At 35.9% G+C, this 17,672-nt stretch overlaps 1 protein-coding gene across 5 annotated transcripts in view; it reads right to left on the bottom strand.

Annotated features, from left to right (window-relative positions):
• Window positions 1-616: 616 nt before the first annotated feature.
• The window catches only part of LOC129722561 (mucin-2), a 381,740-nt gene continuing 364,684 nt past the window's right edge, over window positions 617-17,672 (bottom strand). For all 5 annotated transcript variants that reach the window (XM_055676131.1, XM_055676129.1, XM_055676132.1 and 2 more), the window contains one exon: window positions 617-1,569. The gene's annotated coding sequence lies outside the window, so the exon portion shown is untranslated. The remainder of the gene's footprint in view (window positions 1,570-17,672) is intronic.

The following is a 17,672-nucleotide window of genomic DNA, read 5'->3' as shown; positions in this document are numbered from 1 at the left end:
AATATAGTTTCACCGATCGATCTGAAAAGTTACACAGTTGTTATAGGACCCATGAGGATCACAAAAAGTGCATGGGAGCGAAAAAATAACACCATCGCTTTTATCCCATATAATTATGTCCCCGTCTGAGCAGTTTCGAATATTGGAATTAATATATTATGGGTATTCATGTCGAGCTCGTAAACAAATACCCAGCCGTAAAAATACTCACCTCCATGACGAGTAATGGAAGATACACAGTTTACGGCTGGGTATTCGTATACGAGCTCGATGTGAAGACCTCTATTATAATATTAGTATTTCCGGAATCAGGATGGTGCCCAGAGACCGGAAACCAACTGTAGATGCCATTTTGAACTTCGAGATGACGACTTCCGGTTTTAGGAAAACAGCTAGAAGAAATAAAAAACTGCCGAACACCACCCAAGATGGTTGTCTCCGGAATCGGGATGATTTATATAGACCGGAAATCAATTTCACACGCCATTCTAAACATCAAGGTGGTGACTCTCGGTTCGTCCGGTGTCCTTTTGAGGTCTCTGGGCTTAGTTGCGCCCCAACAGTTAAACATAAATGTGTAGCGGGATTGTTTCTTTCACACATCAATGTATCATCATATTTAAAAACAATTTATTTTAAACCAGACTTTTATAATTTTTGATTAAAACCAAAAAGCACATAAATCTTTTCTTCGCATCAATTCCTAAGCTAACAGTATAAAATTACAAATTACACGAAACGAAGCAAATATTTACAACAGGGAAAAAGTACAGTGAAAGCATCTAGAGAGGTAAATTGTAGGATAGTGAAGATTGGAACATTATTCGAGTACAGTACACCCAATGTTTTCTTAAAGCTACACTAAAACTACTGCGGTTAGAGGGCAAATACTAAACTCTAATCTTACGGACGATTTGAGTATTGCGAACACGGTTTCGAACAATCTGTTGTGCTCCGAAAATTAAATTCAAACGAGATGAAGAAGGACACAAAATAAACGTCAATTTAACCTACCTGCAGTAACATAATTAAAAAAAAAAGTTAGGCAAGAATAATCAAACCGATCTGGTTCAGAGTAGATTATGAAAAGTGATGCATTATTTACAACAGAGCGGAAAAAGCAATCAATTTTGCCGCTGGCTTGCGCGCATTCAAATTGGCAATAACTTGCTAACTTCAAAGCTCGCCGGGCGCTGATTGAATCGGATGAATTGGCCGCGAGCCGGTTCGGAAGTCAATGAAGCGGAATTATGTGGCGAGCATTATCAGCTCGATGTCGCGCGTTGGATGGGGGAGTGATTAATTTTGGCGGAGGCGGCGAGGGGGTTAACGGAAAATGGGTGGAAAAATTACGTTATTCAAATTGCGGGTAATCCTATTCGTTAAATTATTTACAAAATTCATTAAAAAAATGATTCGTTCGGGGGATGCTTCTTGGTAGAGAGCGGATTAAAGGGTTTTTCTCGCATTGGAGTGATATGTTGTTAAAGGTGATGTTCAGCACTGCTGGTGGGATGGTGAATTGATAAGTCCAACAGCTTTTCAGCTTCGGCTTCGGAGGTCAAAAATCTGAAAATAAGAGCAGACAAAAATGGATTATTCGGAGTTTGACCTCAGAACATTTGATTCGCTGCAGGGCTACTTGGAATTTCACTGTCGTGATTTATCAATCTAATTTAGCAGGTGAAAGCTTCTTGTAGAACATATGTTTAATTTACCCCATCGTAGTTTGTATGTGTGTGTGTGTGTCTTTCTGGATTTTTCCAGTCTCGCTGTTGGATGTACATGTTCCCCATTCCCTAGTCTCCTGAACTCGGACCGACACTCCGGTTAACGACGACGGGAGGTCGGAAGGACAGATGGGGGAGACCGAAACAAAACTGTTGAATTGAATTCTCTTGTTCGCACCGTGTTCTGTAATGTGTTTTGTGGGTCGATTCTTCCCACCTTTTCATCCCGAGTGCTGTTGCTGTTCTTACTAACTTTTCTTTGTTACATTGTTGAGTAAACTTGTTGATTTATTTTCAAGGAGTTAACTTTGTTTGACTTCAACCGAATGGGGTTTGAATGGGCTGCGAAGGGGCATACAGAAGGGTGGTAGCAACTGTGAATAGTTTTTTTTCCTTGAAACGCGATTATCATCGTTAGAAAGAAAAAATAGGCTGTCAGAAGTAAAAACGATAAATTTCGATTCGAAATATTTTTCTGCCATTCTTTCGAAGAACTTGTTAGGCGGAAACTAGTTTTTCCTGTATGTACCATGTATTTCAGCATGAATTGAATTTCATTTGCTGTGAAAGCTAACTTAATGTATGAATACCTTCCAATTATGTTGGTCTCCATTAATGCTTGGAAAACTTATTTTATGTTGCGTAGAAGGTCAAATGTTTAAATTTTTTGCGTACCGCATTTTGTAACAGACGACCAATATTTCAGTGTTAGAAAAATCTGCACCGGCAGAAAACAATCGCCGCGTGTTTGTGTTCCATTTCAACATCACAATTTCCCGAGCTTTGTCTACGGTATTTTGTCCAAACTCCCCCAACAAGAGTATATAAAATGCATACCGTGTGCCCTAGTTTGCTTCGCTAGCTGTTGAAGTGCCTGTTTTGACGGACTGCCATTTTCCCATTTCACTTCGCTTCAATTTCCCTAGTACTGGTAAACATCCTCATTCGGTGCGTTCTGGTGCTGTGCTAACATCGCCCCGGGTCGGCCAGGCACGCACCGAGCGTTGTGCACTAAGCGTGAAAAGTAATATAAGTACCTGATGATACTGGCACTGGCGCCAAATCAGGGGAAACCGAAACCGGCGTTGGGATCATTTCTCACGCATACACCTCAAGGATATGAGCACATTATAGAAGTATATCTTGTGCCTCAACCGACCGTGGCAAACAGACAGCTATCGTGAGACACTAAAGCGCAGGATTTAGTGCCCACCTTTAGGCAGCCAGCCGTTCCGGAGCAACGGCACCCGTCCCAATGTCGGAAAACGAAGGTAGACGTGCATCGCGTTGCTTACGCGTGCCAACAGCGCCGGCAGTCTTCTTTCTGCCACTTTGTGATATGGTTCTTCAAACCTCGCTACACTTGGGAGGGATTTCATGCCAATTCATCCTGCCATTGCATTGGCGCAGTTTTTTAGATTCTAGTAAAAAAATTAAGTTTGGTGACTCGTTTGAAATCTTGAAAATATTCTGGTAGGCAAAAATTTAAAGCTTGTTTTTCAAAACAACTTTTTTTAATTTTGATTTTTCTCATAGTAATTCATATAATAATTTAAAAGTTAGTCATACATATAAAAAAAGCTTGCAGTGAAAAAATAGACTTTAGTGTTTTTTGTAGCCATTCTAGGTCATGGATATAAATGAGCAAAATGTTTTGAAATTTTGAAGACCTTTTTTGACGTGGAATAAGTTCTTACGCAACACTCTGAGGGAAAATGTGAAATTAAAATATAAACATCGAGTGCATTACGAAAATTGTACAATTCCAAATGTTTATAACTTAGTCGGGTTTTCAACGAATTTCCTTTATTCTTGAAACAATGTGTTGAAAATTAGCTACGCATCCATCAAAATGCGTAAACTTGTGATTTTATTACACTAACTATCGTACTATTGACAACCGGAGATACCAAAGTGAATATTTTTGAAACATGGATGATATCTAGAGGCCGCAAATCGACTCCAGATGCCATTTTTAAGTCCAAGATGACAACTTCCAATTTCTGAAAAACAGCTTAAAATTGTATTAAGCCAATAGGGGTATTTCGGAAATCAAGATAATGCCCATAGGTCGAAAATCGACTCCACATGTCATTTTGATATCTAGATGATGATTTCCAACAAGAAATGACCAAATAACACCCAATATGGATTATTCATGGAACCGAGGTGATGATCATATACCAGAAAACAACTTCCGTCGACATTTTATCATTCAAGACGGCGACTTTCGGTTTCTGGAAAACAACCAAAAATGGCAAAATACTAACCAATATGATTATTTCCGGAACCAAAATGATGCGCCAAAACCGAAGAGACTACGACTCCCAGTTTTCGGAAAACAGCCTTAAATGATAGAATACGGCCCAGTTCGGGTATCTCTGGCAGCAAGGTTATGCCCAGAAACCTGAAATCCAAAAGAACAAATTATTGTTCCTAGAAACAAGCCAAAAACAGTCATTCCAAAATCGAAATGATACCCAGAGACCGAATCCAGACGCCGCACAGTGGGACCAAACTAAAAAAAGACGGACATAAGTCTTTTTCGACGTTTTAGCATATAGGTGTCTTCAGAGAAGTTTTCTAATATGCAATTTCAAATATTTTAAGATATTCGTTGAAAATGTTATTAAGGGGGTATTCAGTCAAAATAAAAGCAACAACATCTAGTTGCAAGATATCAAATTTAGGTCTTCAGCAAAGTTGTAGAACTATAAAATTTATGAATTTTTCTCGGTCTATATTGTCAAACCATTGAACTATAGTTAAATTTCTGTCAACACCCCCTTAAAATCAATTTATTGAGTTTCTTGAGTTTGAATCGCATTTAATCGAGTTGAAATATTCTACAAAGTTGTTGATGTCATCAAAATACACAAATTTTCTCAAGACTTCAATATCGTATATCGAATTGTTTGCTCAGAAAATTAATTTTGAGTCGAAATTTTATTCATTTTTCAATTAATATATCTCAATGAGTGGCACTTTGTGCCAGCCAAAATTAGCATAATTTAATCAGTCGTTGTATACACTAGAAGTGTACGAAAAATCATGGCCGGGTATGATCGGGTATTATGGTTTTCCCAGCAATGTTTTCGATCATACTAATCAAATTTTTGATGACCTTGTATACCGATTTCACACTAACTCAACCAGAGGTTGGCAGCAGTCTCTTAGAATTCCATGAAACTTTGTGGATGTGTAAGCCTTTCTAAACTAATCTAGTTAGCAATTTACTTTACATTGATATATGCAAAGATATGAAAATTAAAAGCTTTTTTATAATGGATATATCTTAATAATTGTAAGATATAGAGAAAACTTATCAAGAGAACTTACAGGGAATTGCCTGAATTTTTATTAAAAATTCAAAAATCAACACACTGAAAAACTGGTTCTGAAAAAACAAAGAAGTTATTTGAAAAAAACAGATCAGCTCTGATTTCTTAGAACTTTAATTTTCATATAAAAAATTTAGCTATCAATAATTTTCTGAGCATTTTAAAAAGGTCACTTTAAAGGAAAAACGCGTTTCTAACAAAAAAAATATGACCAACATTGTTTCATGTTGAAAACATTCCATGGACACGAAAAAATTGTTAGAAAAAGTTGTTTTTTCTTAAAAGTGCCTATTTAAAAAAAATTCTATATAAAAACGATGTGTTAAAAAATTCGTGACGGCCTTTTTCTTCTCAAATCACTTTTTGTTTTTAAGATTAACTTCTTTTAGTGTACGATCTCAAACTCAATTTTTCCAATATTTTTTAATGAAAATTCAGACAGTTTCCCAAAAACTTTTCTCTATTTCTCTTCATTATTTAGATATATCTTATTATACAAAAGACATAAAATGTTAAGACCTTTTAAACAGTTAGTCTAAATAAATTATCGATAAAAAGTTTGCAAAGTTGCTTCGTTTAGGTAGGCTTGCATACTTACAAAGTTATAATGAATTCTGAGAGATTGCTGCCAACATTTGGTCGAGCTAGTTTGAAATCCGTATACAAGGTCATCAGAAATGTGATTGGTATGACCGAAAAGATTGCTAGGAAAACCATAATACCCGATCATACCCGGCCATGATTTTTCGTACACTTCTAGTGTATACAACGACTGAATTAATTATGCTAATTTTGGCTGCCACAAAGTGCCACTCATTGAGATATATTAATTGAAAAATGAGTAAAATTTTGACTCAAAATTAATTTTCTGAGCAAACAATTCGATATACGATACTGAAGTCTTGAGAAAAGTTGTGTATTTTGATGACATCAACAACTTTGTAGAATATGTCAACTCGATTAAATGCGATACAAACTCAAAAAACTCAATAAATTGATTTTAAGGGGGTGTTGACAGAAATTTAACTATAGCTCAATGGTTTTACAATATAGATACTTAGTGTCTTCGAGAAAAATTCATAAATTTTATAGTTCTACAACTGAAGACCTAAATTTGATATCTTGCAACTAGATGTTTTTGCTTATATTTTGACTGAATACCCCCTTAATAACATTTTCAACGAATATCTTAGAATGCTTAAAATTGCATATTAGAAAACTTCTCTGAAGACCTATATGCTAAAACGTCGAAAAAGACTTTTGTCCGTCTTTTTTCAGTTTGGTCCCACTGTGCGCCGTTTCGAAATACAAGATGGCGGCTTCAACTCTTTGAAAATGATCAAATACTACTCAACATGGATATTTCTGGAACCCGAATGATACCCAAAATGCGGAAATCGATCGCAGACGCAATTTGGAATCCAAGGTGGCCACTTCCATACATACAAAAATGACCAAATAGCACTCTTTAAGGGTAGTCTCGGAGCCACAATGTACCAAAAGCCCGAGAATCGATTCCAGGCGCCATTTTAGAATCTAAAGTGGCATCTTCCAATTTCTGGAAAACATCTAAAAATGGGGTAACAATCGACAAACGAATAAATAAAGAATTATTGAAAAGGAGAAAATAATGTAAAACGCTAAATACAACTTTTCTTCATCCTTCAGGAGGCTTCTGGATTCCTTGTTGTTGATTCCTCTTCTACAATTGGATTCCTGGGAGAAACACAGATTTGATGAGAGATTTGTAGTAACGAGAACAGTTACTAAAATAACGCAAATGAATAATAAAATCAATCACTTGTGATGAGTTCCACGCCTGATTTATTTTCTTATACAAAGAGAAAATGCTAAAGGGAGTGACAAGAATCATCAATTTATCATATTAATGTTGATTCGTAAACCACGGCTGCTAAAGCAAAGCATTGAAACTACATTCCGATTCGGAACTTGACCCATTGTTAATTTATACACAGACTTTGCAGCCGACTGTTTAGTGTAAAGGACAATTGCGGGGCTAGCGCTACGATCCTATTGATATTAACAATCTCTCTCGAGCCAAGACTCGAACCTACGACGACTGGTTTGTTGGGCCAGCATCGTACCTCAAGGCCATCTGGGACATCCGTGGCTGGTACAATACATAAAATGTGTTATGCTGGTTACCGTTCCATTTTCTGCATGATCCAACTTTTTCGTAAAATTTTTGATTATAAAAGGCAGCGTACACCGATTTTTTCCTTGTTACTTTAGAAGGAATAACGATAAATTCTTCATTAGGTAACAAATTTGTTACTGAAAAAATAATAAAATTTTTCTCCTGTCGAGTAATTAAACACACTGTCATATATTTCGCACATATTACGAGAGTACGACTATCTAGTAGCGATTTTGTTTATTCCCAGAGTTCACCTAGTTTGGACCTGGAGCCAACCTAACTGCTGTCAAAACCCATTTCTATTCGTTTGGTTTAGACCCAGTATTGAGCTGCCAACACCTCCGAAGCGCACCGTAAAATTTGTCAGCTTCAGCACACTACCGCCTTGGCTTAGGTCGTGTACAACTATCTGATATTTCTTTCTTACTTGCGTCGTAAGTCGCAATATTATTTTTTATTCTAGGGTAGGTTGGCACTGATCCAGTGAAATTATGAAATTTGCTATAACAATTTGTCGTTACAGCCACATGTAAAGTTTTCACCTGTTCCCTTAAACGCAATAAATTAATGAATTTGTAAGTTAGTTTGAAATATTGCGGGTTGAAATAATTCAACAGATTTTTTTAATATCAAAACTATAAAATGTACCCAAAATCTCCGCAATCAGTGTTGACGATAAGCTTGAAAGTCACAGACACAATAGTCATAGAAAATTTGCTAGACGATATTCATTTGTTCACCAGGCTATTATGTTAAAAGCCTCTGATCGGAAATAAATCCCCACAATTTTTCCCGAAGATGTCACTGATCAGTGATGAAACGTCGGACAGTATAAAAAAGCGGTTCTACTTTTCTTGTGACTGCTCAGCCAAAAGTACAACATACATAATAATAACAGTTTTATTTTTGACTAACCTCATTGAAGTCAGAAAACGCATTTCTCACAGAAACAAATAATGTATGTACATATTTTTGAAGCAGAATACTTCTCTCAGGAAGTTCGGCTACATAGGGATGTGAAATGAAAATCTAAAACCGAAAAAAGTGAAAAATATGTCCAATTTCAAATGCTAATAAATCGGTTAGTATTCGATGGATTTCCTTCGTCGTTGCAGTGATAGATTGGAAAATCTTCTAAGATTCTTCCCAAAAGAAGATAATTGTAATTTTATTATGCACACTATTGTACTATTGAAAATAGTCAATCCTTGTCAAAACGAAAAATTCAACCTCTGATTGGTCGTTATATGATTGCTTCCCAAGCACGGTCGACAGAATCATATACCTTGCCATTTAAAACATGCTATTTGGCCTATATAAGAGCCTGTTTTAGCCGAAGCTGCTCATAATAGTTCTGGACAGCGACAGGAGCAGTTGTCCTCCGGAACTTTCATTATCTACATAAAATTCAATTTTTCGCATAATCAAAATTTAAAAGCAACATGATGACGTTAACATGATTGCTTCCCAAGCACAGTCGACAGAAACATAGACCTTGCAATTTGAAATGTGCTCTTTATTAGTATAGGAGCAAGGATGGGAAATATCGACTGATATGGCTATCGATAGTTATCGATGATTTCTTACTCCTATCGACAAGTTTTTCCCTATATAAGAGCCTGATTTAGTCGAAGCCGCTCATAATAGTTCTAGACAGCGACAACAGCAGTCGTCCTCCCTTAGCAGCAGCACTAGCAGTGCAGTGGATACCAGCGATAGCGAATAGCGGCCACAGCTGTGGCGTAGCAATGGATAGCGCACTATTTGCAGCAGATCCCAACAACGATAGCAGCTGGGCCGGCTGATGCAGGGACAGCGGATACCAATGGCAGCGTATAGCGGCCACAACTGTGGCATGGCTATGGATAGCGCACTAGTTGCAGCGGATCTCAGCATCAATAGCGGCTGATGCAGTGAGGCACTTTAGTGAAATGCAGTCTCTGTGCGATAGTGGGCACTAGTAAATGCATGCAATGAAAAGTCGACTCATTTTGACAACACGTGAGCCGTCTAGTTTTGAGTGTTATATCAGCATTTCACTGTTTACTTTATCACAACGAATACTTTCTTCGCACTGTCAGTGATAACGCAAAGATATAATCGGCATCTTATCCGATACTAAATTGAACAACAAATTGTCCTTTTCAGGATGAAATAAAAACCTAACGATTAAAGCGTTAATGTTTTCTATTGAGCTAATTTATATTTTTAAATTTGTAAAAGTTATAAATTTTACTTTACTTCCGTGTCTTAGAACGTACTGAATTATCTGTTCCTTCAGTCATGAGCACGATATCCGAAAAAATTTCATCTCAAAATTTAAAAATTGTCAAGCCCCAACCATGAAAAGCAATTTACTATATTATTGAAAATGGTCAATTCTTGTTGAAGCGCAAAATTCGATTGATCTGATAAGTCAACGTTTATTTACTAGAAAAAATGACCGACACGCAAGCAGCCGGGTTATCTTTCTTGTAAAAGTATTCTACTTCAACCTTGCGGTCGTGGCTTTGCACACAACCCTCCTGTTATTTTTAACTAATAGCAGTCAAACGTAAAGAAAAATTTCGAACGGTGTAGGGTAGATGATCCAATAGTTGTGGTAACACCAATAGTTGCGGTATCGCTTTTAAATTCATCGTTTAAATTAATTAGAGGTGAATTGCTTATGCTACATGTTGAAGAAACAATAGATTAAACATGAGTACATACGTTACTATATCAATATGTACTGAAAATATCCAAACTACTGGAAAAAACTGTATTTTCCAGAAACTTACCTGGAAGGCACCCTTCACTACCTATTTTCTTATTTTGTCCACAAAGTTTTTAAGATATGTGTGTGTTTTTAGTACGATTAATGCTCATATAATTATTTTTCCAGATAGTAGATTATTATAGAAACTGTTTCACAGGTGAAGTTCGTTGATTGGTGATCATATTATCTATAAATTACTTCTTCCACTATTGGATCACAGGATATACTGTTCTCCTGTAGTTGCGGTATGTTCCGCATTTCTGATTTACGTTTATTAGAAAAGATTATGTGGGACTAATTGCGAATATTAAGGATAAGTAGGTACTAGGGGACATACTTAAATTATGTAACTTATCACTGTGGAAGGGGAAGGTTGGGTTCAAAAATTACCACACCTTCCCCTACCCCCGCGTTTACATGATCGGGCACAAAGTCTGCCGCCCTCAGCCCTAAAATGCTACGTAACTTATGCATGACCTCTTAATAGATGCTTACTCACTGCTTATGGTCTTGTAATTCTTTTGGCGAGCCTTTCGCAGTATGTACAGTCAGAAACTAGATGGCTCTTTTAGTAAACACTAATGTAGAAAATGTAGGCGCAGACATGGTACGAAGCAGAGGTGATAGACTTTAGCTTTTTTCAAGAGAAACACAAGAGAAAGAGACGTTTAGGAAAGTGTCTAAAGTTTCACTTGAACAAAAAAAAGTGAGTTAATATGGAAACTGTTATCTTAGATTTCCAAAAACCAAGGTTTATAGACAAACACTTTAGTCGCCTAAAATTCATCTAAGCATTTCAAAATGAGCGCTATTAGTCTTTTTTATGTCCAACATTGTTTTACGTTGAAAATGTTCCATAAACATGACTGAATTTTTGTTAGAAAAACTTTTTAAATCGTTCAAAAAAGATTTAGGTAAATTGACTATCCAAAAAATCAAAGTTTAAATCACTTTTTATTTTTCATGCATGTAGGATCTCAAATTCAATTTTCCAATATCTTTATATGAAATTTCAAGCAATTTTCTAAAAGTCATTCCTTTACAACTTTTTTCAATATCAGTCAATATCCAGATACAGATTTATACAAACAACAGATTTATAAAAAAACTGCTCAAAAACTTCAGCCCTTTTTAAATGTTAGTCTAGAGAAATGTTATGAAAAGCATGCAAAATTGTTTTGTTTAATAAAACCTACATACCCACAAACTCTCACTGAATTCTGCCAAAATCTGATCAAGTTGGTGCATAATCCGTCTCTTGGTTAACTTCGTGCATTTTTGTATTCACTTGCCAACCTACTAGTCGACCGATTAAAAACAACATGATAAATACTAAAACAATTAAAAACCACTTCAAGCTAGTTAAAAACCTTCATTTAACCAAGCAAACACGAATATTTTATATACCGCAACTATAGGAACACGCATTCGCAACTATAGGAACTCTACCGCAACTATTGGAGCAAAAGCGTATAGCATATTTTTGTTAATTTCAAGCCTCAAAACGTGTTTAAAGTCAATTTTAAGGTGCAAAACTATCAAGTAGAGCCCATTTCAACAGCAAATAATGAAAAGTACCAGCTAGACTCGTTTATCTTAGCCAAAACATGGCTAAACATGCATAACTCGTGCTTAGCTCCTCCACTATTGGGTCATTTACCCTACGGGTCATTCCATGCGAAGTGACCACGAAAAAGCACTAAATTGGCATCGACGATCACGGATTTGCCTCAAAGTTAGGAAAGTTGGGGGAATTATTCATCTAGGTTCATTTTGGAAACAATGGCGATTGTATTATCTTCCGCTTTGTGAGACCCCTCCTTGTTGCAAAGTCACGCATTTTTTGTCCTCTTTTTTTTCTCTTCTTTCTTTCTCTTACAATTACAGTTTTCGGCAAATCTAGCCTTTTTCATCTTAAATTTGAAAGTTTCATCGTGTTCCTTGGAAAATTTTACACAAAAAAACAATTAGAACCCCGAGGTAATCTGAGCCAATCTCGAGCTATAACATTTTTACGAAAATCGTTCTATGTTACTTACTTAATTTTTCTTACAATTTTTAGACGCAAGGCGTTCGAAAAGTACTTGTAGGTGACTTTATAAGAAAATAAACCAAGGAATCGAAAGAAAATATTAATTTCGACCGGGAGTGTCGCCAGATAGATTATTTTTGTATTTGTAAACTAAATTTGTATTTTTTGGCAAATTCCGCTAATTTTGTTTTTAATTTTATATTTTTATCGTGTTGCTTGGAAAATTTTACGTGAGAAACACATCACCCCGAAGCAATAGTTGAAAACTTTCGTGGAATATCGTTACTCGGCTGTCTGAGCAAAGTATTTGAAACAATCGTCCATGGTTTCCTGAACAACGCCGCTAAGCCGATAATCAGCGAGTTTCAGCACGGTTTTGTATTGCGTCATTCAACTACGACCAACTTGATGGATTATATCAACACACTGTTCCCTGCTGTAGAAGCCCGTTGCCAAGTAGATGCTATTTCTGTAGATTTTTCGAAGGCCTTTGATGTGGTCCCACACACTCTAATAATCGAAAAACTGCTACATATGGGCTTCTCATGCTGGATAGTTGAATGGCTGAGATCGTACCTTACTGGAAGAAAAGCTTTTGTCCAAGTAGATCTTGAAGCCTCTGTAACATTCGATGTCACATCTGGTGTACCACAAGGGAGCATCCTCGGACCTCTCATCTTTATCCCGTACATAAACGACTTCGTTTTCCGTTTGTCATCAGGAAAGCTATTTTTCACAGACGACCTTAAAATATTCCGAGTAATTTCATCCGTTCTGGATTGTGCATCCCTGCAGCTTAACATCGACAAACTCCTGTCGTGGTGTGACGAAAATGGGATGAACGTGAACATAAAGAAATGTAAAATAATCTCATTCCCGCGTCGCCAAACAGCCGTAGAATTTAACTACAAGTTCGTTCGATCGCTCTTGATCGGGTAGATTCTATACGGGACTTAGGTGTAATATTGGACAGCAAGCTAAGATTCGTTGAGCATGTTGCGTCAACTGCCACCAAAGCGTTTACCGTATTGGGATTTATCCGTAGCCACGCTGCATTCATCACAGATGTGTATGCTCTCAAATCACTGTATTGCTCGTTGGTGCGAAGTATCCCAGAATATGCAGCACCGGTCTGGACACCGTATCAGATTTCGCATGGTCTGACGTTAGAACGAGTACAGAAGCATTTCATACGATTCGCGCTTCGTCAGCTTCCATGGGCCAACCCTACAGATTTGCCACCGTACCCGTCACGCTGCCTATTGATTGGCTTAGAAACTTTGTCCGACAGACGTCCTGAGCTACAGCGAATGTTCGTTTTTGACATTCTCACTAGCCGTATGAATTGTCCAACTTTACTGCAAAGCATCAACATCCACGTCCTATCTCGTACTCTTCGATACCATGATGCACTTTGGCTCCCAGCTAGTAGGACAAACTATGGATTTAATAATCCATTTAGTGCATGCATCCGTACTTTTAACGCTGTTTACGACTATTTCGATTTCTGTATTAGTAGAGATGTTTTTGTTAATAGAATTAGGCATTTATTTTAAGCAACAGTCTATACGAAAATTTCGAAGGCAAAGAACAATAAATAAATACAATATAATATAACATTTCTATGAAAAAAGTTTTAAACTCTGAAATATTTTATAAATACTTCGTGGTGATACGTGTTTCTTACGTAAGATAATCCGAGAAATACGTTGAAACTAATAAATTTAAAATAAAATTAGCTGCATTTGCCGAAAAATGATCTATCTGGCAACACTTCCGGTCAAAAATAATATTTTTTCTAGATTCCTTGGTTCATTTTCTTCAGCAGTCACCTACCAGTATTTTTCGGGCGTCTTACGTCTTTCAATTGTAAGAAAAACAAATTAAGAAATGTTAAACTGATTTCATTAAAATGTTATAACTCGAGATTGGCTCACATTACCTCAGACCAGTAAGTGTTTCCTATGTGAAATTTTCCATGGAACTCAATGAAACTATCAAATGTATGATAAAAATGGTTACATTCACTGAAAATGTGAATTTAGTTTTCAAACAAAAAAAATCAATCTGGCAACACTTCCGATCAAAACTTATATTTTTTCTGGATTCCCTGGTTTATCGTATTCAAAAATCATATGTTAGTATTTTTTTTCGCAACAGTCTATTAGTATTTTTCAGACATCTTACGTGTATGAATTGTAAGAAAAAAAGAGAGATTTTGAACAGAAAATGCGTGACTTTACAACAAAGAGGGGATGCCACCGAGCGTAGGTATTCCGATCGACACCTAAATTGGGTTTTTTTTTTTTCAGAGTGAACCTAGATGAATATTTTTCCTAACTTTGAGCCAAATCCTCGATGGTCGTGTCCAAATGGTGTGGACACTTCGGATGGAACGACCCGGATGTTGATTTGTGCACTTTTGACCTTGAACTGTTTTTTTCTAATATTTTTTTTTATTTTGTTTGATTGCTTTTATGTTTTTTATGCTATTTTTTCTTATATTTTTGGGGTTTTTCATTTTTCTTGTTTTTATTTTATTCTCTTAATTTTTAATTTTTTCATTCCATGCATCAATTGAAGAACGTCCATTAAGGAGCTATATACGTTTTTGCTCGAAAAAAAGTGGGTAGCAACTTTTTATTGCATGAAAGTAGTAATTTTCTGTAAGTTTAGTTATTCAACAACAACAAAACACGTTTGTTCATAAGAAATGCCAATTATTTGGAGAGAAGTGGCCGTTTCTCCGAAACGCTGTTTTTTGGCAGAGGTTTGCCGTGTTTAAAATAGCGACGCATTAGCCCAACTAAAAATAAAAAACTCATATTATTTCATTATTTTAGAAATATGCCGGGTATCTGAACGATCGGTTTTCATAAGTATTTTATTTTCAGTGCAAACTGGATCGTTTTTCCCGCAAAATACATGTTTTGAGCCCTGAAAATTGCAATTAAATCGTTTATTTCGGCCAAGTATCAAAAATCGATCGTTCAACGACTGGGGAATTTAATAACGAACATTTAAACGGTTCAGTAGTTTCACCGCAATCGTAAACACGGCAGAGTAATTGAGAAACACCATTCCGAGTTTACGGCGTATAAAATTTCAAGTTTAGCTTATGCGACCGTGGCAAGGCGCGCTGCAAATCGCTCTTATTTTTTCCTTATTGCTCAGATCTTTACGAAAATTTGTAAAAATGTTCTCAAACTGTTGTACTTTAAGATAATGCAATGAACAATTTTTCGACATTTCGGAAACTAAAAGGTAAATAACCCCTGAATCACGAAGCACGAATATTATCGTCCACCCGTTATTTAGTATAGACCTTAAAAGTTTTCCGTATGGGTTGTAACGCTTTACCAGGCAGGTTCTCCCCTCTTTCACAAAAGTGAAAACAAAAAAAAAATCATTTTCCTGTTGTACAGTTGTCACAGAGAAAGTGTGTGTAGTTGAACGAAGTGCGTTATAGAACTGGTTTTACCATCAGTTTTGGGACGATATTGCTTGGAATTTTTGAATATGCAACAAAAATTCATGATTTCTCCATTTCATTATCTAAGTGACCCCGCCTGCACATAAAATTTCTTTTCACAGTTTGACACAAGTTTTTCAAGAGATACAAATCATTAAAAAAGACTCAAAACATTTAATTTTTGAACAGGTGAAAAATATCATAAAATCAACCAACAGTTTTTTTTTTTTCAAAGGAAGGTTCACAGCTACTAATTTATTAGAATAAGTTAACTTCACACGTGCTGCAATGAATAGAAGCAACAATGTCTGTTGAAACGTTATATACCGATTTAAGTAAATTATTTGGTAGAGTCGAAATAACATTGCTGATTTTCAAACTGCAACCCATTGGTTCGAACAACCAACTCGTGAAATAGATTGAATCTTATTTAACGAACAGAACACAAGTTTACCGTTTCAAAGATCATCTCTCTGATCCAATGAAGGTAACATCTGGAGTTCCGCAAGGATCACATTACTATTACTATTAATTTTGTTCGTTAATGATGCAACAATTTTACTTAACCAGATCGAAACTTCAATCTATGCTGACGATATGAAAATTTATATCGAGATTGAAAATCAGCCTTACCTCGCAATTTTTCAGCTACAGATCAATACTTTCTTTACAAAATAATGAAAATATCCATTTAGTCCATAGGAACATCTGAGTAAATTTATTCCAAATTGGTTAAATCGACTTTTATTTTTAATAGCGCGTATCGGTTTCAGATGGCTGAATTTTTGAAAAACAGTATCTCAAAGTTTTAATTTCTATTAAAATGTTGTCTTTGGAAAAGTTGTAAAGCATTTACATTTTGCAAAGCAGGCAGTTTGTGTAATAATAATAATAATAATAAAATAAACGAAAACTGGAGGATGTGACTTAGGCTTAGTGAAAAATATCTCTTTCAGAAGAGACATGTACCAGCATGTAGTTTTATCCAATTAATCTACTGGGGAGAGGTAATCTTCAAAGTCCAATGGATTATTTTCACGTAGGTTGTTTTTCTCCATTACTCAAAAATGATAAAATATATCGTCCCCATTTCAATCTTCGTTTTAGAACGCACATCATATATTCATTTTAGAAAAACTTCACAATTTTTGAGTAGGTACCGAAAATTTAATATATTGCATTTTGGCCTTTAGATTGTGGCTTCAAATATTCTAGGACGAACGGATGTGCTAATTCAGCAAACCCATTGCTGGAGCGCCTGGCCGCATAAAACTGTGATATTAGAATAATTAAACTCACCTTACCTTTAACTATCCCTTATACTATTTGCAACGATCGGGTGTTTTTTTTTTTTCAATATTTTCCTTCATTTGACTAAAAAGCTAGTGTTCTGAATCTAATTAATTTCCTTCGAATAATCCAGTTGTTGAAAGTTTATCCATATCTCAGCTTATGTACTCTATTAACACATAACATGTAATGCCAAATTAAAGAAAAATAAATTAAATTGAATTAAATTAAATTTTCATCTCAACATAGTTTTTGTTTACGCGGTGTCATACAAATTTGGAACGCATTCCCCCCGTAAAAAAGACCTTAGTGTAGTTTAACTAGGGCGATTCTAGCATTTTCAGGACGATATTGCTTTAAATTGCTGAATATGGAAAGTGTTCACTTGAGTTCTCCATTCGATTATCTGAGTGACCCTGTCTTTGCGCAAAATTTCTTTTTCACAGCATGATACAAGTTTCTTAAGAGGTACAAATCCATTCATTTATATCATTAATGGATTGGTAGCACCCATAAAGTACGTCACGCATATGGAAGGAAGAGGGGGTTAAGAGAACCGTACCGAAACGAAAGTTTTGTGACCTCACTGAAAAAAATAGTTTAGTTTACTTTCTTTTCATTGACAATCTCTTGATTCATATTGAAACTGAAACTAATTAGACAAAAACAGAAAGAGCAAAGAAAATTGCTCCGGAATAGGTCGTTTAAAGGCATCAGTAGGGAGTCTTGTATCTGATTCCCTGAATGAGGCTGACGACCTAGAGTTGATGCATAAAAATGACATGTACGGTATCATGATCGGTGCATTTTAGATTATCTTCATGGTGCATAGATTTTCATGTAAAATTCGAAAATATGATTATTATCACATAAAATTATACACGTTTTACG

The sequence above is a fragment of the Wyeomyia smithii genome, chromosome 2 (genome assembly GCF_029784165.1).
Source record: "Wyeomyia smithii strain HCP4-BCI-WySm-NY-G18 chromosome 2, ASM2978416v1, whole genome shotgun sequence".
NCBI classification, from domain to species: domain Eukaryota; kingdom Metazoa; phylum Arthropoda; class Insecta; order Diptera; family Culicidae; genus Wyeomyia; species Wyeomyia smithii.
The sequence above is the reverse complement of the archived record's forward strand: the minus strand, read 5'-3'. Positions and strand labels throughout refer to the sequence as shown.